We start from the raw sequence: 25,599 nt of genomic DNA, 5'->3' as shown, positions 1-25,599 counted from the left end.
TTAAGAAACCACGTAACCTCTTTCTGAGCATCATTTTCCTTATCTGTAAGATGAGAACGACTGTCTCTCCTACAGGCTCAGTTTAAACTTTATTGAATGCCTAGTGTGTATGGCAGCCATAGGCAGGAAGGGCATAAGATAAGCAGGAGCCTTGTTCTTGCCCTCACTCGGGTTAGAAAAAGAAGCTCTTACGAGATAAGTGAGAGGGCCTCATGAGAGCCCTGAGGAGGAGTGCCTGATGCAGACAGGAGAATGGGACTGGAGAGGGGTTGAGGCACAGTTTTTTGAAGACCTTATGCTTCACTTCAGTTGTACAAGGATGTTAAAATTAGCAAGAGGAAGATGAAAAGCTCTTCCAGGCTGAGGGCTGGCATAAGCAGCAACATTGAGATGGGGGCCTACACGGCATATGTCATGGCTGGGTTGCATGAAGTGAGTGGCAGGGAGTGTCCAGAGATGAGGATTGGAGGAGGTTGGTGGGCCAGGGCATATTGGGTTTGTATTCTTCTTTAAGGGGCTTAACTTTGTGCTCAGTGCACCAGAGAGCCATTGCAGAGTTGAAGCAAGTTCTGGAGAGACACCTGGCTCCTTAGATCACTTGTTGGCTGAGTCTCCTGGATTTGGTTAAAGGCAGAGAGTTAGGAGGCTGCGGCTGTAGACCAAGTGTGTAATCATGAGGGCTAGAATGGTAACAGGGCTAAAAATGAGAGTGAAGTAGCACAGAGGGACTAATTTAAAATGAGTTAGGAGTTAAAATTAGCAGAAGTGGTTGGTTTGAAGGTAAGAAATCAGGGGTGACTGGGAGATTCCTAACTTGGGTGACTGGTTGGATAATGTTGCTGTACCTAAGAGAATACATATAAAAGGAAGAGCTGGCTATGGGCGTGGCAGGAGGGGGTGAGTGGTTTATTTAGTCATCTTGAGTTAGGGTGTCTCCATGAAAGCAGCCAGAAGACAATTTGATGCATGACTGCAGGTTCAAGAGAAAGGTCTGGCCGGTGTTGCTAACATGGGGGGAGTAGTGGAGCCATGAGAGATGGTGAGTCGTCAGGGAGAATGTTCATAGTGTTCACAAGCAGGGAGCCAGGGTACGAATTAGGGAAGTTGCCACACCTAAAAGGCAGGCAAAGGAAGGGGATCCTACAGAGGAGACAGTGATGGGATGATTGGAAGGACAGGATAATGGCCTGGAGACCAAGGGTTTTGAGTTGAAAATGTCCAGGAGAGCACTGTTTATAAATGTCTAATGTAAGATAAGGATTGAAAAATGTGTTCTGGATTTCCTCTTGCCTAGAAGAATTTATCCGAAGAGAGGAGGAGGGGGTGAGATAAAAGCGAGAAGGACTCAAGATAGACTTCCCCTAGTCACCTCCCTAGGCATGTGTGCCCCCTTTGTTCATCACAACACCCTGTTTCCTTCACAGTGCGTGATGATCAGTAAAGAATTGGGACACAAAGAAATGGCAGATGTTTGCCTCTCTGGATTTTAATTGCAATAACATAAGTTACTTTCTTGAAGAGAATTCCATATGCTGGGAATTTAGCTCACAAGACTTCCGTTCTTTTACTTCTCCCAGGAGAGATTGTGGCTGCTTTCCAGGGTTTATATCTCCGGTATAGTACTATCCCTCATGGGAGTGGGGGTGGGAGGCCTCTTCTTACCCACAAACAGCCTTGTACTTCCAGTTTCCTTCTATATCCCACTCACACCCCTCAAAACAAAGTAAGTAAATCAAGGCCAGAAAAGTCCTCTGGCTGGAATTGTACATACGTTTAGTCTTGTATTTCAAGTCCAAACCCAACTCTGGTGGTCAGGCTTTAGAGTGAGCCATGGAGATGGAGCCTGTGTGGTGCCCCCAGAGGTGCTGGGCCAGAGCCCTGAAGTTTAGAGCTCACTGCCTACAGCTTGTCTTAGGTGAGCTCTTTCACCTCTCCAGACATCAGACTGCTTCCCTATAGAGTAGATGGAGTTCCAGGGTGACTGTCACATCTGCCCTTCTACTGACAGTCACCATCTCTCAATGCTGCCAATACCCAGTCTCCATTGTTGGCATAACAAGCAAAGGTGAGGAATTGTTCTCTTGTTTTTAAAGCTTAACCTCAGGTCCTATAACCAAGAAATGCTGTTATCATTCTTAAAATGACTGCTTTATAATAAATTTTTTAAGGGACTTTCTTGTAATATTCTCAATGAATCAGGGCAAGGAAGTCTTCATTCATGGAGGCGGAAGCCTGTATTAAATGCTCCTGAGTTCCTCCATCTCTACCAAAGATCCCTTGATTAGTGTTCAATGGAAACTTGGCACCCAGGAGTCCTGCGAGGTGACTCAGTCGGTTGTATGAGGCCTCATTAGCATTGGCCCTACTCCTTCTCTGCACTGTGTGTGTCAAGGATATCTGGGACAGAAGGCTATTTCCCCTACTTAGCCTGCCAGAGTTTGGCCTGCCTGCCTTTAAACTGGGCTGAGCTACCAGGAGTATAAAATAGACTAGCTGTTCAACACTGACATGGTAAAGCATTCAGAGGAGACTTAAAAGAAGCTCTATTATTTCAAACATGTAGATACTATCAAGATCCAAAAGAGTGGAGAATATCTTTTTATGAAAGCTTCACCTCTTTCTATACTAATTATTGTTTGTTTTTCTAAATATTTTCTGCACAGCTTTCAATAAATTTGTGGATGAATTTCTTAACTTAGTAAGGTACCTAAAACAACAGGATATGAGTTATGACATTTAGGGGTGTTGCCTTATTGCTTCAGAACTTTGGGGTTATCGTGTAATATACCATGTCACATGACTTGACTGAATGCAGGAAAAAAAGCCCTCAATTTGGTTTCATTGGCTTAAATATAGCTCAAGGCAACAGTCACAAAATTAAGATGAGGAAGTACTATACAGTATAGGAAACAGGAGCTTTTAAAGATAATCCACTGTAATCTGGAACTGGTTGCCCAGGCCCTGATAAATGAGAGAAAATAAGAGCAAAAGTACCAGAAAGGAGATTCTTTATTCTTGAGGTGAGAACAAGAGAGTGTAGAGGCACATCAGTTAAAGTGCTTGGAATATCAACTTGCTTTTGCAGAGGTGGGGCTGTGTGTGCAAAGTGATTAAGACAGAGGAGTGGAAGTCTGAGAGAAGACATCCATCGAAAAGACATTCGTCTAAACTTGCATATCCAGTAACAGGAACAGTCTTGGGTAAGTTGTAGTAGCTTTTAGCCATGCTAATTAAATTTTTCTTTTCGCTACTGCAAAGCGTAGTGGTTGTGGTTCTAACTTCCTGTGGATGCATATTTAATTACTGAGTATATGTAAAAGTAACTTTATATTTTGTTGGTTTTAAAGTGGATGAGGAAGGGAGGCTATACCCTTATGTTTGTAGAGAAAACATTAACAGTCTTGATAATGTTTTGTGCCATATGGTCCTGCAGAAGCATAGAGTGCTTTTGTAATATTTTATTACATTAAATATTTTTAACCCACATTCTGTGTAGGGTCTTAAAATAAAATAATCATATACTGTTTAGCACTATGGTTATTGAGTATCTGTCTTGCCATGGTATGGAAAAAGCAACTATAACTACTTGAGTTATTTATTCGTTAACCTATATAAGTCTGTAAAAACCAGCAGGCCATTTTTAAAGTGACCTTAATGCACTAAATCTACATTTGTAAAACATTTATTGAGAGGTAGATTATTCACCCCAAAAGGATCTTGTGCCTTACACATGATCTGCCTTACACAGTGTACTTCCTTAGAGATTTAAATGTAGTTATGAAAACATTTATTTTGCAGTCTCCAGGAACATGATAACCTTGAGAGGAACATAGCTGTGATATAGAATAGGGTGATGTGTAAGGGACTTTCTTATTTTGTATGTTACATATTTATAGATATGTTTTTTATAAACACATTGTCATGAAATAAGCAATAGTTATAGTATTAAGAGAACAGATTTATTTTTTTCAGGGACAAGAAATAAAAAGTTCTAAAGGATGATCGCTTTGCTTTGGGTCTTACAAGTTAATAGAAATTAACTTCAAATTAATTGCCTTGCAACAACAAGGCAGTGTACATGGCTCATAGAATAAAAAATGAAAAAGATACTTTGGATAAACATACATAAAAGTGGTGTAAAGAAATTGCCCACAAATAACCAAGCATAATCAGACCAACATGAGTATACTGTCAAGTTTGGAGGCATAACCAAAAGTAGGAGTGACCTGTAATTCTCAGGGACCAGCACCATTTAGTTGATTCTTAAGTTGGGCTTTGAAGAATAAGTAAATTTCAGCATTTAAACAGTGATGGGGAAGGGTATTCTTCTAGCGAGTTGGTGACATCTTCAGCAAAGGTCAGTTTTACTTCCTTGTTCAGAATCCTCCCATTGCCTTTTCACCTTGCCTGAATGGAACCTGGAATCCTTATTCTGGTCTGCAAGGGCATACTTGATATGCACCCTGCCCTTGGTTTCCTCTTTCTTTCAGATGCCATATCTCTACTGCCCCTTTCCACTAGACTCTAAGATTGATGAAGCAGGGACTTTGTCTTCCATGTTCCCTCCTGTATCTCCAGTGCCTAGCTCTAAGTGCTCAATAAATGAGTATACAATGAATGAAAAGAATTCAAAAGACAGCTAATGTGCTAGGATGTAAGATGTGTTTGCAGGATAAGAGTGATAGGGAGTGTGCATAGATTACTGGTCTTGAATACGATATAAAGTTTTGGGTGATTTTAAGGGACTGGATATGGTAACATTGCAGTGTGAAGGATGGACCTGGAGAACTCCTGTTGCCTGACTACTATTGCAGAGATTTGCTTCTCTCTCTTTTGCTTTTTTTTTTTTTTTTTTCTTAAATCTGCTCCCCTTCTCTTATGTTTTCTTTCTCTCACTAATTCTTTCCCTTACCCCCTGTGATTCTGTTACCATCTTCTATCTTTTCTAAAGGGAGGAAATCTGTCAGGAGCTGGTCCTTCTTCTCTATCCCCAGCCCCACCAGGACCTAGAGTTGTTGTCCTCTTGTGGAAGGGGTCCTAGCGGTAGAATGAGATTCAGAGGCTAGATTGCATTGATGCATAATAAACTTCTTTAAGCCAGACTGTCAAAAGGATTGGCATTTGTAATAAATAATAGCAGGTATTTGGGAAAAGTCAGGTGGAAAATAAGAAAATAGCATCATCCAAGAGGGGAATTCAGTCTTCAGGGTTGTCAGCTCAGCACACTGTTAGCAACAGCTTGGAGGAAATCATAAAAAAATTTTCACAGATCAGCCAGAAATAAACTCCAGACTGCCAAATCAGGTGTGATTTCTTAGAGAAGTTGCTTTTCATTCCCTATGATCCTGTTTGGTCTGGTCAGTAATCAAAAGTCAATATTCAGTTTGATTTTACTTCTTTCTAAGACCATTATAAAAGTCTTCATTCATTGTGTATCTGATGAGACACAGGGAAATAAAGGATGTATCCATGCATCTTAGGAGAATGGAGTGCACACACATGAAGTAGCTAAAATTATAACAAGCTACATTTAAATTTAGGCAGTAGCAGGATGCCTGGGTGGCTCAGTCGGTTAGGCATCTGACTTCGGCTCAAGTCATGGTCTCACACTTCATGGGTTCAAGCCCCATGTCAGGCTCTGTGCTGATAGCTCAGAGCCTGGAGCCTGCTTCAGATTCTGTGTCTCCCTCCCTCTCTGCCTCTCCCCCGCTCATTTTCTCTCTCCCTCCATCTCTCTCTCTCTCAAAAATAAATAAAAGATAAAGAATATTTTAAAAACAAATAAATTTAGGCAGTAGCAATGAGCTATTGATAACGATCCTAAGGAGAAAGTGAGCAGCAGCCAGAATTTTGACGTAAATTTTAACGATTTGTTAATGTGTGGACCAGTGGAGAGGTGAAGGGAAGAATATGGCAGGTAAACAAATGATGGAAATAGATAATACAACTGTGGGGAAGGGGATGGATTTTGCTAGAAAGCGCCTCACATCCCTGACTGGTAAGGGTGATTCTGTGGAAGTAATTAGAATGGAAAGGAAGGAAAAAAGAGTCTTGTACTCCAGACTTTCTATGACTAACCCCAAAATGACTAAATCAGCAGCCGAACATACCCACAGGGTTTCTGAGACTCCAAGAAAGGGAAGTAACATTCACTGAGAATGCACTTTGTGTTGGTAAGTGCTTAAATGTTTTCTTTCTATTGAAGTCCTTGAAACATTGAGGGGGTTTTATTATGACCACATTTATAAATGGAGACCTAATCTGTAGGTGAAGAAATCTGCCCTGGCTAATAAGAGATAGAGCCAGGATTCTAGTCCAGGCTGCCACTTCCCCTTGTTTTCTGGGATACATTTCTTTATTCAGTAAACCTAGATTGGTGCTATCCAATAAACACATGAGCCACATCATATGTGTAGTTTAAACTTTTCTACTAGCCAGTGCAAAATGAAACAGGTGAAATTTATTTTCATAATATATTTTCTTTAACTCCATATGCCAAGCTATTGTCCAAACTATATACATATCATGTAACATATTAAAAACTATTGAGATATTTTACATTTTTGTGAGCTAAATCTTTGACATCCCAAGTCTGTTTTACACTTAAAGCACATCTTGATGTGAACTTAGCCACATTTCAAGTTGCTGCATGTGGCTACCAAATGAGCAGAAGTCCAAGAAAAAGGATTGAGCCTCATCCTGAAAAATCAAAGGTAGAAGCTCTGCCTTGAAGTCATAGGGAGGAATTAAGATGGGGCAGGAGAGCAGCTTCCCCTAAGATGGAAAAACTATGGAAGAAAGGTACCGTACATGGAAGGCAGGACTGCTTATTAAAGGAAAGTAAAGACGCAGAGCACAAAGCACAGAGTTTTGGAGTCACTGTGTTGTACACTGGAAACTAATGTAAACACTGTGTCTCAACTATACTTCAATAAAAAATTAAATTACTAAATTAAGAAAGTAAAAAAAAATGTTTTTAATTAAGAAAATAAAGACATGGGGTGCTTGCCTGGCTCAGGCGATGGAGCATGTGACTCTTAATCTTGGGGTTGTAAATTCAGGCCCCATGTTGGGTGTAGATATTACATAAAAATAAAATCTTAAAAAATGTAAAAAAGAAAGTAAAGACATTACCATGTCATTTAAGACATATTACGGACTGAAGGGCCATTTATGGAGAGCAGTAAAGTCATACCAATCTTTATCACTACCTCCAGTAACGACCACAGGAAAACTGTGGCATTGAGTGCTAGATGCTGAACCATATTTAGCCAGGGGGATAACATGTTTTGGCAAATGTGGTAACCATTAAGAATGGAACCACAGCTCTTAATACATACATTTTTATATATGCATGGTGTTGACAAAAGAATGTCTTCTTCCAAAGGCCTAATGCCTTTTTCAGATGGGAAATGTAATGTCCTGCTTTAGGAAATAACCATGAACAAACTACCTTATATGGGAATTTCCACAGACTTCAGCTCTACCTAGAGCAAGATAAATGATAGTTTCAGACTTCTATTGCAGCAAAACAGGAATTATTTTAAAATGTTCTTGGAATTTCCCCTTCATTCCCTTCCTGTGATTGTGCTGCCTACTTTGTTGCCTTTGTCCCACTTAACCCCTGTCTTTCAGTCTTTTCCTGTTATATTTACTTTACTTTTCTTTTCTTTTTTTTTTTTTTTTTTTTTTTTTGATGGTAAGCTGTGTACTAGGGTCATGTTCTCAGTTCTCTTACATCTTGGACTTTAATTCTTCTTCTTTAATTCTTTTCCTACACCTGAAAAGTGAAAAGGATGAATTAGAAACCTTCACCATCATTCACATCCTTCACTTTGCAGCTTGGAGACTCATTTTTTAAAATGATAGTGAATATATATATACATATATATATATATTTTAATTTTAGAGCACACAAGCAGGGGAGAGGGGCAGAGAGAGAAGGAGAGAATCTTAAACAGGGTCCACACTCAGCACAGAGCCCAACGAGGGGCTCCATCCCATGACCCTGGAATCATGACCTCAGCTGAAATCAAGAGTCTGACGTTCAACTGAGTGAGCCATGGCCACCCCCCATGGTGAAATACATTTTTAAGTGTATAGTTCAGTGGCATTAACTACATTAACATTGTTGTGCTACCATCTCCAGAACTCTTTTCCTCTTGCAGAACTGAAAATCTTAACTCCCCATTCCTCTCCATCCCCAGCGCCTGGCACCCACCATTCTACTTTCTGTCTCTATGAATTTGACTACTTCAGATACCTCATGTTACGTTTAATCGTAAGCATTTGTCTTTTTGCAACTGGCTTATTTCACTTAGTGTTATGTCTTTAAGGCTCATTCATGTTGTTGTATGTCTCAGAATTACCTTCCTTTTTGAGGCTGACTAATATTTCATTGTGTGTATATATCACATTTTGTTTATTCATTTGTCAGCAGATATTTGTGTTGCTTCCACTTTTGTTTTGGCTGTCATGAATAATACTGCTGTGAACATAGGTGGACAGATATCTCTTGGAATCCCTGTTTTCAGTTTGTTTAGATACAAAAGTAGAGTTGTTCGGTTACATGGTAATAACTCAGTTATTTTTTTGACCATGACCATACTGGTTTTCATAGTGACTGCACCATTTCATATTCCCACTGATGGTGCAGAAGAGTTCCAATATCTCCACATCCCGAACGTTTGTTATTTTCCTTTTTTCTTTTTTTTAATAGTAGCCATCCTAATTTGTTTAAGGTGGTATCTCATTTTGATTTTGATTTGCATTACTCTAATGACTAATGATATTGAGCATCCTTTTATGCACTTATTGGCCATTTGTATACCTTCTTTGGAGAAAAGTCTATTCAGGTCTCCTGCCCACTTTTTAATCTGGTTGGTTTTTTGGTTGTGGTTGAATTGTATGAGCTCTTTATAGATTCTGGATATTAACTCCTTATCAAATATATAATTTGCAAATATTTTCTCCCATTCCATGTGTTGTTTTTTAACTCTGTTGTTTATGTCCTTTGAAGCACAAAAGGGTTTTTTTGAGGGCTTAACGAACGGCATTTATTATCTCTTAGTTCTGGAGGCCAGGTGTCTGAGATCAAGGTGTTGGCTGGGCTGGTTCCTCCTCAGAAGGTTATGGGGGAGAATCTGTTCCATGTCTCTCCCCTATCTCCTGGGGGCTTTCCTGGCAATCTTTTGCATCCTTGACTTGTAGAATCATCACTACCATTCCTGCGTTTGTTCTCATGGCCTCCTTCCTGTGTGTATGATGCACAGAAGTTTTTAATGTTGATGTAGTCCCAGTTGTCTATTTTTACTTTTGTTGCCTCTGCTTTTGGTGTCTTATCCAAGAAATCATTGCCACATTCAGTGTCATGAAGCTTTTCCCATATGTTTTCTTCTAAGAGTTTTATTTGACCCATTTGGAGTTAATTTCTGTATGTGGTGTAAGATTAAGAGTTCAACTCAATTTTTTTGCTTGTGGATATAAATTTTCCCACCACCATTTGTTGAAAAGACTCTCCCCATTGAATGGTCTTGACACCCTTGTCTAAATGGTCTTGACACCCATTTGACCATATTTGTGAGGGTTTATTTCTAGGCTCTCAGTTCTATACCATTGGTCTGTGTGTCTGTCTGTTGTTTTTTTTTTTTTAATTTTTTTTTAATGTTTATTATTTTTGAGAGAGAGAGAGAGAGAGAGAGAGAGAGAGAGACAGAGAGCAAGCAGGGAAGGGGCAGAGAGAGGGAGACAGTATCGGAAGCAGGCTCCAGGCTCTGAGCTCTCAGCACAGAGCCCAACGCAGGGCTTGAACTCACAGACCGCGAGATCGTGACCTGAGCCGTAGTTGGCCACCCAACTGACCGAGCCGCCCAGGCGCCCCTGTGTGTCTGTCTTTATGCCAGTTGCACGCTTGCACACTGTTTGATATTAGACTTTCATAGTAAGTTTTGAAATCAGTGTGAGACCTCCAACTTTGTCTCTTTCAAGATTGATTTGGCTTTTTGGGGTCTCCTGGAATTTCATATGGATTTTAGGATGGATTTTTTCTATTTCTGCAGAAAAACATTATTGAGATTTTGATAGGGATTAAAGCCTCATTTTTGAATTCTGTGAAGTAAGGGGGTTATTTTTGCCCAGGAATTTAAATCAAGGCAGAAGTTTATACCTATAGCAAGATGTCAAAGAAGGCCTGGAGGCTTGGGGATGGCCTGAGGCATCTATGGGTGGTGGGAGGCATATGCTGGAATAGTTCTGTTGGAGCAAAGATTAGGAACAAGGAATGATCTCGCATATACTTGCAGTAGTGCCTTAAAACATGCTTAAGGAATTGTGTAGGGGGTCTTCACTCTCTGCTGCAGACACTTTTGACTTCTGATACCCTTTTTGACTTCTCTGTGACCCAGTAGTAGTATACTGAGTGACTGACATTGCTATAGTAATTAATTATCTTCCCCACTTTGTTTCTAATACGCCATTTAATTCTTACAAAAAGATTGTGAAGTAAACAAACATGTGCTGTCTTTGATGTACAAGCAAGGAAAGTGAAGACTTTACAGAAAACTTGCTGGTGGCCATGTAATAGCTAGAATGGCAGAAAAGCCAGAGGGAGGTACTCAGCAGCCTGGTACAGCCTTCCCTCTGTGGGGCACTTGGGCACCAAAGCCAAAGGGTAGAGATGTGATCACTCCTTACAGTGGTGGAGGCTTTATGGAAGCCATCTAGTATAACCCACTGGCTCCTTTGACTCTCTGCTGCCTGTCCTTAAGGGGACACAAAAGAGTGTGCTAAGTTGGGGGAACAGTGGTTGGGGAAGGGGGCTCATTGTGGGAAGGGGATTCACAGTTGGAAGGAAAAAAAAATGGCTGGCAATGAGGCCAGAAAGGTAAGTACGTTGTGAAGAGTTACGTTGTTAGAAGATGGGGGAGGGACAGTACATGGTTCCCCCAACTGAAAAGGCACTTTGAGACCAGAAAAGGAAGCAGGTGACTCCATACAGTTTACAGACTTTTCTTTAGGGTAATTTACTGACAAGGGGGCAAAGGGTGGGGAGAATAGAGCAGAAAACAATCCATGGCAGCTGCATAGTTATTTTCCATAAAGTCCAGATCTTAGCCCACAGATTTTATAGAGCAAGGGGACATGCAGAAGGGCACTATAGTGAGATCAAAGGGTTTGCACACACCTCAAAGGGCTTGCATGCACCTGACAGCTAACCTTTAATTAGATCTTGTGGCATCACCTGTGCATCAGGAAGGGGGAGGGCTATGTTATATCTAACATAGAGAGACCAAAACAAGCCTTACTCATCCCAGCCATGGCAGGCATTTCTAAGGTATGCATGTCAGTCTCCAAGGGGCCTGGAACATATAGCCCCCAAAGAAGCCATCAGTTGAACTTGAACATGATACAGAGCCAAAGGGATGGGGTCAGTATTGTCAGCACTCCTACATATGTTGCATATGTTATGCCAAAGTCTTTAAACTGTATCCCATATAAAATAGACATCCATAGAAATCTTCTAAACTGAGACATGGTATGATCAGATTTGCACTAAGAAAAACTTTGATGGCAGTAGGGGAGAGGAGAAATATTGATAATGGTGATATTTATTTTGTATTTAACACTTAGTATGTGCCACTTGTCAACCTTAAAAGTAAAATAGCCAGTTATTTTCCTAGGAAAATGAGTTTATCTGGGAATAGGATTGGAACTGCAATTTGGAACAAGTAAACTATGGCAAACCATAGGTAAGTCCAAAGGGACAAAGGGAAGCTTGCTTTTATTAGGTGTTAAGGGGAAATTGGGGAGGATTGTTGTGAACAAAAGTTCACTAGGGAAGAAAAGGAGTTTGAGACTGTGATGGATTTTGGAGCAGGGAGCGATTGTCCCACTTTTTCTTAAAAGCCAGAGATAAAATTTCTATGGGAAAAGTGCCCTTTCTTGTCAAGATAAGAATTACCTTCCTTCTTCCTGCTGATTATGAGTGGTAATGGTGCGTTAGTGAGAGCTCCCCCTTCAGGGCTTCCTGCCACTTTCAGTGAGGTTTCCATGTGCTTTTCATAGGAGCTGTATGGGGTATGGCTATAACAATTTCCTTTTTAGAAATAAAAGTGGGGCACTGGGGTGGCTCAGTCCATTAAAGGTCTGATGTCATCTCAGGTCATGATTTCACGGTTCGTGGGTTTGAGCCCCACATCGAGCTCTGTGCTTACAACTCAGAGCCTGGAACCTGCTTTGCATTCTGTGTCTCCCTCTCTGTCTGCCCCTCCCCCACTTGCACTCTGTTGGTCTCGCTCTCAAAAATAAATCAATATTAAACAAATTTGAAAAAAAAGAAAGAAAAGAGGGGCACCTGGGTGGCTCAGTGGGTTAAGCATTGACTCGATTTTGGCTTAGGTCACCATGGTTTGTGAGATCAAGCCCCAAGTGGGGCTCAGCACTGGCAGTGTGGAGCCTTCTTGAGATTCTCTCTCTCTCTCCCTCTCAAAATAAAGAAATAAACATTTTTTTTTAAAGTGGGGAGCCTGGATGGTTCAGTGAGTTAAGCATCCAACACTTGGTTTCAGCTTGGGTCATGATCTTGTAACTTCATGGGTTCGAGCCCCCCATCGGGCTCCATGCTGGCGGTGCAGAGCCTTCTCGGGATTCTCTCTCTCCCTCTCTGCCCCTCTCCCCTCACGTGCTCTCTTTCAAAATAAATAAACTTTTTTTTTTTTTAAAGTAGCTATTAAGTATCAAAGCTGGGATCTGAGTTCAAGGCTGGTTGACTCTGAACCCAGCCTCTTAAGGAGAGTGAGGATGGGGTCATCAGCTGGGTATGCAGGACACTATGGGAGGGACCTTAGACATGTAAATATAAATGAAGAGAGAAATGGAAATGACATCTCATGCATTAAATCAACTACTTTTGGTGAGTGGGTTGGTGAGAAAGAAGTTGCTGAGGATGACTTTAAGAGTTTAGTTTGGGCATCCAGGTGACCAGGGACCCTCTTTTTTTTCAGTTTATTTATTTATTTTGAGAGACAGAGACAGTGTGAGTAGGGGAGGGGCGGAGAGAGAGGGAGAGAGAGAATCCCAAGCAGGCTCCACACGGTCAGCACAGAGCTCAACGTGGGGCTCAAACCCATGAAATTGCAAGACCATGACCCAAGCGAAAACTAAGAGCTGGGCTCTTAACCCACTGAGCCACCCACGTGCCCCGCCCAGGGACACCTTTGATCAGAAGGCCATATTGGGCACTGCTGTACAATATTTGGGGGGCAGTGGGGGCAGCTGGTGATAAATAGAATGTAGTGAAACATGCCAGTTATCTAATACCTTTACTGTATAGGTAGTGCTTGTGCAATTAATTTTACACAGGGACGTGTTTCTAACTAGTTAAGATTCACTGTGATACAATTTTTAGGTTTATTTCTCTCTAACCTGGATATTCGGGAAAGATGTTGATCTCTCGTAAAATTTGCTATTAAAAATACTGAATTCTAGGGGCGCCTGGCTGGCTCAGTCAGTTGAGTGTCCAACTTCAGCTCAGGTCATGGCCTCACAGTTTGTGAGTTCAAGCCCTGCATTGGGCTCTGTGCTGACAGCCTGGAGCCTGCTTTGCATTCTGTGTCTCCCTCTCTCTCTGCCCCGCCCCCCCCCCCCCACTTGTTTGTTCTTTCTCTCTATCTCTCTCTCAAAATAAACATTAAATTTTTTTTAATACTGAATTCTAATGTACAAAATGAAGTGAAACTTAATGTTATGTACAAGGTTTCTTTTTACTGTGTTCTTTCTGTTCATTTACTTCTGGGTTTTGACGTTTGTGTCTAGATCTTCATTTAGCTATTAATGGAATTACATCTGAAAGTCCATCTTTCTGCTGGTCTTGACTATTTAACCTTAACGTGTCTTACGTTGATCCTTCTCTCTCAAACAGTTTCTTTCCATTAACTCTCTCATACTTTTCTTCTTCTGAGTGGGCTTCCTACCAAACTGGCTTTTATAATTTTTATTTTTCCAGCTTTATTGAGATATGATTGGCATATAACATTGTGTAATCTTGAGGTTTACAGTGTGGTGATTTAAGACATGCAATCACCATTTTGTTGATGTTATGGTGAGAACATTAAGACTACTGTCATAGCAACTTGCAAATATATGTATTTTTAACTATGATAGTCATCATGCTGTGTATTACATACCCAAAACTTTCTCATCTTACACCTGGTAGTTTACGCCCTTTGGTCAACATCTCCCGATTTCCCCCACCTCTCAGCCCTTGGCAAGCACCATCCTACTCCTCATTTCTATGAATTCTGTGTTTTTAGATTCCACATATAAGTGAGATCATACAGTATTTGTGTTTCTCTGGTTTATTTCACTTAGCAGAATACTCACAAGGTCCACCCGTGAGGTTGCAAATGGCAGGATTTCCTTTTTTTTGTAAGCTGAATAACACTACATTGTTTATGTATGCATACATATGCCACATTCTTTATCCATTTGTATCAATTGATGGACACTTAGGTTGTTTCCATGTCTTAACTATTGTGAATAATGCTGCAGAAAACAAGGGAATGCAGATATCTTTTTGAGATAGTGATTTCATTTCCTTCAAATGTATACCCAGAAGTGGGATTGATGGATCATGTGGTAGTTCTATTTTCAATTTTTTGAGGAACTTCGTACTGTTTTATACAGTGGCAACACCAATTTACATTCCCACCAACAGTGCACAAGGGTTTCCTTTTCTCCACATCTTACCAATACTTAACTCTTATCTTTCTGATACTAACCATTCTAACAGATATGAGGTGATATTTCCTTGTGGTTTTGAATTTTCCTGATTATTAGTGATGTTGAGCACATTTCATGAACTTGTTGGCTATTTTTATATCTTTGGAAAATCTGTTCATGGCCTCTACCCATTTTTTTGTCAGGTTGTTTGTGTTTTGGCTGTTGAGTTGTATGAGTTCCTTATAAATTTTGGATATTAACCTGTTCTTAGATGCATGATTTGGAAATAGTTTCTTCTTTTCTGTAGGTTTCCTTTTCATTTTGTTGATTGCTTCTTCTGCTGTGTGGGAACTTTCTAGTTTGATGTAGTTCCACTTACTTATTTTTGTTTTTGTCGCTTGTGCTATTGGTATCTCATCCAAAAAATCACTATCAAGACTGATGTCAAGTTACTTTTCTGCTATGTTTTCTTCTATGAGTTTTATAGTTACAGGTCTTACGCGTAAGTCCTTAATCCATTTCGAGTTAATTTTTGTGAATGGTGTAAGATAGGGGTCCAGTGTTATTCTTTTGCACCTAGCATATGTTTTCTGTCTTCTGTTTTATTATTATTTAGAAGTGGTAAGATGTTTTTAATAATGGTTATGTATCAAGTAAGTGGCTTACTCAGGCTTCTCTGTGGCTTACATCCATATGATCCTGTACCTGAGAATTAACAATGCCTCTTTTTAAACTTCCTTTCTTTTTCTGAAAATTGTGTGATGTAATATCTTTAGGAGCCACATGATGGCAGAAGCAGTGCTTTGAAATTTGTGGACTTACAAATATGCTATCTAAGAGAACGTCTGCTCTGTATTTTCATCCTTTTTTCATTAAAAAAAATGGTATAGGATTTACTAGAAGGAGGCTTCAAATGCCTATCACATATCTTAAGAAAGAAAACATTACAAATATAGTCGAGGGGCACTTGCATGGCTCAGACTGTTAATTAAACGTCTGACTCTTGATTTCAGCTCAGGTCATGATCTCATGGTTGGTAAGTTCAAGACCTGAATTGGGCTCTACATTGACAGTGGGAGCCTTCTTGGGATTCTCTCTCTCTCCCTCTCTTTCTGCCCTTCCCCCACTCGTGTGCACACACACTCTCTCTCACACATAAATAAACTTAAATAAAAATTTAAAAACATCAAAAAAATAAAAAATAATTTAAAAAACAAATATAGTTGAAATCTCTTGGTATACTTTCTTGTTTCAAATATCCTCCCATCCACTTTTCTTCCATGAGGAAAGCATTTTCCTAAATTTGTATTACTTCCGTGTATGTCTTTATACTTTTATTACACAGTTATGTTTTCTTAGCAGTGCATGAGATTGTTTCTTTTGTTTTAGATTGTATATAGTGTATGCTATTTGTGTTACTATGAAACTTAGAGTTTTGACTTAACATTTTTTAGATTAATTCATATGGATTTATGTAGCTTTAGTGAATTACTTTCATTTGTAGCTATATAGTATTCCATTGAAGAGATCACAACTTTTTACATCTTGTTTCTTAATGATAGACATTTAGAGAGACGGTACAATAGAGTGATTACAGATTGGGGAGCTGGGGACCTGATATACCCACTCAGACTCCAGTGCTGTCATTTGCTAAGTATAGAGCTTGGTTTCTACTTCTGCAAAATAGGGATAGCACTTGTGTCACAGGGTGTTGTGACCATTACATGAAATAGTATGTAGAGCATTAACACCATAAGCATTATTGTCATTAGCACCACAACAAGATGACAATAGTGTAGAATCAGTGTTATTTTGTGCCATTTATTAAATTCTGTTGAAATGGAAGTCATCCTGTAAGAAGGGGGGAGTATAGTGAAAACGAGGGCTTGTAGACAGTCAAGGTGGCTTCTTTCAGATGACTTCTGTTTTCTCTAAGGTAAGCAAGGTTATCCACAAGAGTGATGGGAAAGGAGGGTGGACGGATGATTTGAGAGTGCTGAGGGTTTGAAGTGGCCTTGTTTGGGGCATTGTCTGGTTCGGTGTTTGCAAAAGAATTTCCTGTTTCGGTGTATATACTCTTCTTGTTTGTTTTGTTTTTTCTCACCAACCTTTTCACCTCACAAGTCATGAAGGCTCCACCTCCATTCTCGAGTCTTCTCTCTCCCTCCTCACATGGCACATCTTGCTGCCTAGCTGGTCTTTCACAGATGGATCTGTCCAGGCCTATAACCTTCTCCATCCTGAATCCAAACCATTTGTGACCCTTTATCACACGTTTCATAATATTTCCTAGCTTGGCATTGACAGATCTTCAGAATATGGCCCTGTCTTGATGCCTTATCTTCTACTTCTCTACTCATACTCTTTTCACAAAATGAGGCTATCTGCTGTTCTCTGGGTCAGTTTACCACCATTCTGTGCTTTTGTTCTATTTCTTTCTTCTCTACCTAGAATATTATTTTCTCCTCTCTCCCCGTGCATGTGGGGGCTGTTTTTGTACTGCTGTCAGGGTATTATGTTATGACTTCAAGGTAGTTATGCTTCCCATTGGTTGAATTTTGTTTTAAGTTAAAATAATTTTAGTATGAAAATTTTCTAATATAAAAATGGAAGAAATGAACCTCCATGTACTCATTACTCTGCCTTAGTTACTGTATTACCATGTTTGCTTCATATATCTTGTTTTTGTCTCTTTTTTAATGGAAATATAATTGACATAGTTTCAGGTATAGAACATAATGATTTGATATTTATATACTGTGAAATGATTACTACAGTAGGTCTAAATATCCATTAAGATAGTTACAAAAATTTTCCTTGTAACGAGGACGTTAAGATCTATTCTTAGCAACTTTCAAATATGCGGTGCAGTATTATTAACTACAGTCACAATGCTGTATGTTACATCCCTGTGGTTTTTTTATTTAAAAAAATTTTTTTTAATATTTATTTTATTTTTAAGAGAGGGAGAGAGACAGAGCACGAGCATGGGAGGGTCAGAGAGAGAGAGGGAGACACAGAATCCGAAGCAGACTCCAGTCTCTTGAGCTGTCAGCACAGAGCCTGACATGGGGTTCAAACTCCAGAGTGGCGAGATCATGACCTGAGCCGAAGTCAGACCCTTAACCCACTGAGTCACCCATGTCCCTTCCATGATTTATGTTATAACTGGAAGTTTGTACATTTTGACCACCTTCACCAATTTTGCCTACTCCCCAATTCCCACATCTGGCAACCACCAATCTGTTCTTTGTATCTAGGAGTTCTTTTTTCTCTGTGTTGTTTGTTTGTTTGTTTGTTGTAGATTTCACATATAAGTGAGATCATAAGATACTTGCCTTTCCCTGTCTGACTCCACTTACATAATGCCCTCATGGTCCTTCCATGTTGTTGCAAATAGCAAGACTTCATTCTTTTTTGTGGCTTAATCACAGTGTGTGTGTGTGTGTGTGTGTGTGTGTGTGTGTGTGTGTTTGTGTGTGTGTGTGTGTGTGTATACATGAATATATGTATATAAATCGCATTTTCTATATTCTTCCATTAGTGAACACTTAGGTTGGTTCCATGTCTTGGCTTTTGTAAATAATGCCACAAGGAACATGGGGCTGCAGATACCTTCTAACGTTAGTGTTTGTGTTTCTTTCAGATAAGTACCCAGAAGTGCAGTTGCTGGATCATATGGTAGTTCTGTCTTTAAGTTTTTGAGGAACATCCATACTGTTTTCCACAGTAGCTACGCCAATTTACATTCCCACCAACAGTGCACAAGGGTGTTCCCTTTTCTCCATACCTTTGTGAGCACTCGTTATTTCTTGTCTTTTTGTTAGTAGCTAGCCATTCGAACTGATGTGATACAGTATTTCACTGTGGTTTTGATTTGCATTTCTCTGATGATGAGTGATGTGGAGCACTGTAGGACCGTATGTATGTCTTCTTTGAAAAAATGTCTAGATCTTCTATTTTTTTTTTTAATTTTTTTTTAACATTTGTTTAGTTTTGAGAGACAGAGCACCAGCAGGGAAGGGGCTGAGAGAGAGAGTGAGAGGGAGACACAGAATCCAAAGCAGGCTCCAGGCTCTGAGCTGTCAGCACAGAGCCCAATGCAGGGCTTGAACCCACGAACTATGAGATCATGACCTGAGCCGAAATCAGATTCTTAACCAACTGAGCCACCCAGGTGCACTGCCACCCCTCCCCCTATTTTTAAATCAGATTGTTTTATTTGCTGTTGACTTGTGTGAGTTCTTGTGTTTTGGATATTAAATCTCATGAGATGTATGATTTCCAATATTTTCTCCCATTTGGTAGGTTGCCCTTTCATTTTGTTGATGGTTTTCTTTGCTGTGCAGAAGCTTTTTAGTTTGATGTAATACCACTTGTTTATTTTTGCTTCCCATGCCTTTGACTTTTGGTTTCAAATTTTAAAAATCATTGCATGGGGCACCAGGGTGGCTCAGTCGGGTAAGTGTCCCACTTCAGCTCAGGTCAGAGTCTCACAGTGCATGAGTTCAGGCCCTGCATGAGGCTCTGTGCTGACAGCTCAGAGCCTGAAGCCTGCTTCAGATTCTGTGTCTCCCTCTGTCTCTGCCTGACCTGCTCACGCTGTGTGTGTGTGTCTCTCTCAAAAATAAATACACATTAAACTTTATTTTTAAAAAATCATTGCAAAGATGATGTGAGGGAGCTTACTACCTATGTTTACTTCTAGGAGTTTTATGGTTTTAGGTCTTATGTTTCAGTCTTTAAACCATTTGAGTTAGTTTTGTGTGTGTGTGTGTGTGTGTGTGTGTGTGTGTGGTATAAGGGAGTGGTCTAGTGCCATTCTTTGCATGTAACTGTTCAGTTTTCTCAGCACCATTTACTGAGGAGACTTTCCTGTCCCCGTTGTATGTTCTTGGCTCCTTTGTCATAAATTAACTGACCATAAATTCATGGGTTTATTTCTGGGCTATCTATTCTGTTCCATTGAACTATGTGTCTGTTTTTATGCCAATACCATACTGTTTTGATTACTGTAGCTTTGTAATGTAGTTTGAGATCAGCTTTGTTCTTCTTTCTCAAGATTGCTTTGGCTATTGGGGTCTTTTTTCTCTCTTTATTTACTTAAGTATTTAAAAGCAAATCCCAGACATTAGGTCAGTTGATCTCGATACACTTCAGAATTAGTCTCTGATAATATGGTCATTTTCTTATATAAACATGTGCTATTATCACATCTAACTGAGTGAGTGATAAATCTTTGGTATCAACCAATATCCAGTTCCTGGTCAAATTTTACCACCTATCGTAAGAATATTCCTTTACAGTTGGTTTGTTTGAACCAGGATCTAAACAAAGGCCATACTTATTAATTACATTTGATTGTTATGTCTCTTAAATTTCTTTTAATTTGGAGGAAAACCCCTTCCCCATTTTTCTTTCTTGTAATTACTTTTTTGGAGATACTAGCTCTCTTGTCATGTTGAATTATCATTTTGAACTTTTTAAACAATTTTTTTTTAATTTTTTTTTCAACGTTTATTTATTCTTTTTGGGACAGAGAGAGACAGAGCATGAACGGGGGAGGGGCAGAGAGAGAGGGAGACACAGAATCGGAAACAGGCTCCAGGCTCTGAGCCATCAGCCCAGAGCCCGACGCGGGGCTCGAACTCCCGGACCGCGAGATCGTGACCTGGCTGAAGTTGGACGCTTAACCGACTGCGCCACCCAGGCGCCCCATTTTGAATTTTTTAAATAAACTTTTATTTTTAGAATAATGTTAGATTTATGGGAAAGTTGTAAAGATAGAGCATTCAGTCTATACCTCTCACCCAGTTTCCTCTCTTGTTAAGATCTTTCATCACCTTCATAGTGTCTTTTTGTCTATTTCAGCATCCTGTCCAGGATACTACCTTGTGTTTATTAGCCTTGGCTGAATTTTAAAGTAATTTCTGATCGTAAGCTCTCTTCTACTGTTGAGAAGAATAGCCATTTTCTGGCTAGGGGGCAGCACACTGTAATGGTTAAAAGCATGATTTAAAACAAAGCATAAGGTTTCAAATTCTTAATCACATAAAAACTGTATGATCTTGGACAGATTACATGTACTGCTACCACAGTTTCAGCATCTTTAAAATGGGAATAATAGTATTATTTACTTTATTGTATCACTGCAGAATATAAATTTGATAAATGCTTGCAGAACATGCCTGGCACATAGTAAGCACTCAGTAAATATAGCTCTTAACAGAGGTATTATTTCCTAAATCATAGTGAATGACAGGGAAGAAGCTGGGTCCCATGGTAGGGGACAGATGAGTTTGCTAAGAGATGAGTTCCTTTGCTTTGTGTGATACGGATCTCAGTAAGTTTTAGGTATTTCACCTCTATCTTAAGAATTTTTGCTCAGTAGAACATATTTCTCTAGTATGTGGAGACCAAATATGGCTTTACAGGGATTTCTTAATATCAGGATTGGGGAATAAAACTGCATACTTTTTTTTCTTTATTATTCTCATGTAGTGATTGCTTTGTGTTTTGAAATAGCCTCCTTTATAAGGTACCAGAAGCAGGTGGTGTGTATGGCTTAAACACTAACATTTGTTTATGGCATGAAGTGCTCTCAAAGGAATTAAAATGGGCTTGGTCATATTCTCAGTGCCTCTTCCTGCACCCACACCCTCCTAACATCTCTGTGTTGTCTCAGTTGCTTCCAGAGCCTCCCTTGTTGCCATGTAACAGTCTACGTGGTTTCAGCAGACTTGCTCTGTTAGAGGAAACCTGTATTCATTAGAAGTTTTGCCTTTTTTTTCCCAGAACTCATGGAAACATTGAGTCATCACATGTACTCTGCAAGGAAGTAAGGCAGCATTGGTAATTTCAACCTGCAGAACTCAAAGGAATCCAGGAGTTCAGTTAAATTTAAGACTACCAATTTGACTCCTTTCTTTCACAGGCCTTTACTTCTGGACTGGTGGGAGAAAATTAGCTGAGGAGGAAGATGTGTATTAGTGAGTATCGTACAGGAGTGTCTCTTTCCAAATCCTCAGACTCCCCATTCACAGTATTCATCTAGAGCATAACTAGACTACTTTTCATTTCCGGGGATGGAAAGTGTGGGCCAGCTGTCTCTAGTCTGTGTTTATAGTCTGGGACTTTTCCTTAGGGCACCTGTGCCTGTCAGGGTCCTGCTTTCCAGAAGCTTCCTGGGTTAGATTTACCAGTATTGAAAGGCAGTTCTAGTTCAGAGTGACCTTTTGATGATCTGTGAGGAGAGCATTTGGGGGCCCAGAGACAGTGTAGTCATTGGCTAAAACAGGAACATTTGAGTCAGGTGAACTTGGGTTGGGATCCACATTATCTGCCTTATTGGTTATGTTGTTTGGTCAAGACATTTAACTACTGGGGTGCTAAGTGACTCAGTATTTGAGCATCCGACTCTTGATTTTGGTTCAGGTCATGGTCCCAGTGTCATGGGATCGAGCCCCACAAGGGGCTCTACACTGAGCGTGGATTCTCTCTCTCTCTGTCTCTCTCTCCTTCTGCCCCTCTCCCCGGCTCACACTCTCTGTCTCTAAAAAAAAAGAGAAGAAGAAGAAGAAATAAATAAATAAAATAAAATTTTGAAAAGACATTTAACTGTTTTAACACTTCGTAGCTTCATCTGCGAAACGGGAAGAGTGATACACACCTCATAGGACTGAGATGAACATTAAACTAGATAGTAAGTACAAGGTGCTTGGTAGGCACTTAGACCCCTCTGTTGTTAGTAATGATCAACCATATTAGAGAGTTGGGAGACTTTGAACTTTGTGAGGTGAACATTTTTGTGTCCCAGCTTTTTCTTTTGTAAACACTCTCTAAAAACTATTTATCAGATTCAAAGTAGGTTTAAAATGCCTGCCTCTCTGTGAACAAGATTAAAGGAACATGAAGTACAGCTCTTGCTGTATTTCCCCAGGTCAGTGTTATTGCTTCGTAACAAACAGAATATGGGGAGATTTTAACAGTGTCAGTGCTTACTGCCTCTCCTACCCCGGCCTCTCCATTACCTCCTAAATTCCTCTCATACCACTATAGCTCAGGCTGTTATCTCTTCCTTGCACTGCCTCCATGATTGTCCCCACTTGCTCCTTAAAATCCACCCTCCCCACATGCCACTGTGAGAGCAATCTTTGTGGAACAGATTTGATCCTGTTGGGCCCTTGTTTAACAGTATGGTGGCTTCCCTTCACTCTTAGGTTAAAAGATGCCATGCCACTGCCTGTCTCTCACCTCACCTGCCAGCACTTCCCTTTAGCCACAAGGTGGGATTTCCTTTCCTCCTGGCCCTGGGTCTGTATCAACTGACCCTGTTTCCACAAATGCTCCTCACACCTTGGGCCCTCTTGCCTTTAGTGACTTCATACCTTTTGGGTTTGCGGGGTATCAGATCCCAGCTTTTGGGGGTAATGTTTCCATTTCGGAAAATGTTTCCCTGCCATCCCTCCCCACTCCTTGCTGTAAGCATTCTCATGGTACCCTATTCTTCTATCATTTGACACGTTTTAAAATCTGTATTTGTGTGATTGTATGATTAGTACTAGTACCAGCAGTAGACTGCAAGCCCCACAAGGACAGTGGGTCCCTGGTCTTAGAGCAGGACTTGCCACATGTTTGGGGCTCTCTCAGTGTGCAATGATTGCCTTGGGGCGGTCACAGCACACTCTTCTGTTCCCTTTTGCTGAGCCCTGCGCATCAGTCCTGATGTAATGTTGTCTGTGCCTGTCCCCTTCTCATTCCCATGAACAGCCTCAGCTGGACCCTCATCTTACACTTGGGCAATGAGATCCTCTGTACATGGCTTTCCTTTTTTGTGTGTGCTACCTTGAAAGCTGTGGTCCTGGCTTAGAAGATCCACTGCTCTGTCAGTCTCACTTTCCTCTTGACATATCTCTCAATCACATTGCACTGATGTTTCCTCCACCTGGAGTGCCGTCCACTTACCTCTCCCCAAATCCTCTTCTGTACTGCTGTTCCCACTCAAACCCGACCCACTCTAGAGGATGCATCCATATTTCATTATATATATTGAGGGTTTCTGAGGTGTCCTTTCTTCCTGATTTGATTAGAAATCCCTTTGGAAGATGGGATAATGGATCTTAATTTAATTTTTCTCTTCGTTACCTCAAGCATTTTAAATTTTGGTTCCTTATTAAATAGAACTATATTTTTCCGTTGTAGAAAACTTAGAAGATATAGACAGTCCACAAGAAAAAATAATTTTGAATTTTTTCAAATACTGCCAACCAGAGATATTTTGGAAGGTATATACTCTTCCAGACTCTCTGGTGTTTGTGGATGTGTGGATGTGCATACATACATGGTGTATACATATGTGGTCTTTCATGTAAAATGGAAGCAGTGGGCAGTGTCCTCAACTCTTTTTTCACAAAGTACTATATCGTGAATACCTTTTCGTATCAAATAATTGTCATCAATCACTCTCAAATGGTAAAACTATGCAGGAAATATTGTCCTTATGTCTTTAGAGCTTTCTTAAAATTTTAAATTCTTTTTTTGTCATGGTGTTGGACTTTTATCTGAGCTAGGGGGAAAAAAATAACAGTAAGTGAAGAGATGACACTGACATTAGAAATGAGGCGACACAAATTTTTTTATGTTGCCTTCGAGATTAGAATTTATACAGAACCTGGAAATATTTTGAGAACTTGGTGAAAACAGTTTTGATATAAAAGTTGATGTGTTGACAGTGCTAACTGTTGTAATGAATCCTATACTGGGGTAAGGCAGGTATTGTGGTTTATTTTTTATGACACGCCTCTTGAATTCCAGGGCAGGGAGCAGAACTGTATTTCTTCTTCCAGGTTCTCAGAAGATCAAAATTCCTGGCTCGTGACTGACTCTCTTGGAATGTGGAAATAACTGTTTCTTCCCTCCTCTCACACACAAGTACTTCACCTATTGGATTTTTTAAAATGAGAGTTTAGTTTAGAAACAGGCTCAGCACATATCGAGGTATAAGGTGGACAAGTAGAAAGAGTAGAAACAATATTTATAGCAATGTTATAAAAAGTTATATTAAAACATATGTCTTAGGTTGAATGTGTGAAAATTTTTATTTTCAGAAAAGCTCCCTTTGTTGAAATATTACCAGTAGGATTTCTTTTTAAAACAAATTTCCTTAGAGAATTAAAAATTATTCTGTTAAAAAAGTTTAATCTTACACTCAGTTTTCCAAAAACATGTTTAGTACATCAAATGAGGTACCAACATTATAATTTATGCTCAACTGGGTGGCTCAGTCGGTTAAGTGGCCGACTTCGGCTCAGGTCATGATCTCGCGGTCCGTGAGTTCGAGCCCCACGTCAGGCTCTGTGCTGACAGCTCAGAGCCTGGAGCCTGTTCAGATTCTGTGTCTCCCTCTCCGTGACCCTCCCCGTTCATGCTTTGTCTCTCTCTGTCTCAAAAATAAATAAACGTTAAAAAAAAAATTTAAAAAAATAATTTATGCTCCAGAGGAAAAGTGCAGTCCTCCTGCAGACACCTACTTCCTTATTCCTTCCCTATGGTCTCAGGGCTCTGTTGAGGAGGATTCTCTGGTTTTGCAGCAGATGTGTTTTGGGGCTGGGATGATCAGTATGCCTTTTCATGGCATTTTATATTCTCATTAGATCTTACTTTTGGAATAGTTCTTTTCACCCAAAGAGAAAGTACACAGGGAAAGAACAATCAAGAAAAGTTCAAAGATGCTCAGTATCTTTCTCCTCTGTTCCTGCCTCTACACTGAGGATCTGACATATGGTAGGACTCCAGGAAATACTTGTTGAAGAGCTAATGTATAAATCCTGACCCTTGTGTTCCTAATTTACTCAGCAATGGAATTTCTCACTAATGCAGTCA

The 25,599-nt window shown here is 40.0% G+C and overlaps 1 protein-coding gene across 4 annotated transcripts in view; it reads left to right on the top strand.

Moving 5' to 3' along the window:
• The window catches only part of LIMS1 (LIM zinc finger domain containing 1), a 155,783-nt gene that overhangs the window by 55,093 nt on the left and 75,091 nt on the right, over positions 1-25,599 (top strand). Inside the window, exon 1 of one of the 4 annotated variants that reach the window (XM_045443750.1) lies at positions 3,098-3,200. The exons of the other annotated variants lie outside the window; for them this stretch is intronic. The gene's annotated coding sequence lies outside the window, so the exon portion shown is untranslated. Of the gene's footprint in view, positions 1-3,097; positions 3,201-25,599 lie in introns of those variants that run through there. 4 annotated transcript variants of the gene reach the window in all.

This window comes from Leopardus geoffroyi, chromosome A3 (assembly GCF_018350155.1).
Source record: "Leopardus geoffroyi isolate Oge1 chromosome A3, O.geoffroyi_Oge1_pat1.0, whole genome shotgun sequence".
NCBI lineage: Eukaryota > Metazoa > Chordata > Mammalia > Carnivora > Felidae > Leopardus > Leopardus geoffroyi.
Note: the sequence above shows the minus strand (reverse complement) of the source record. Positions and strands in the feature narration are given on the sequence as shown.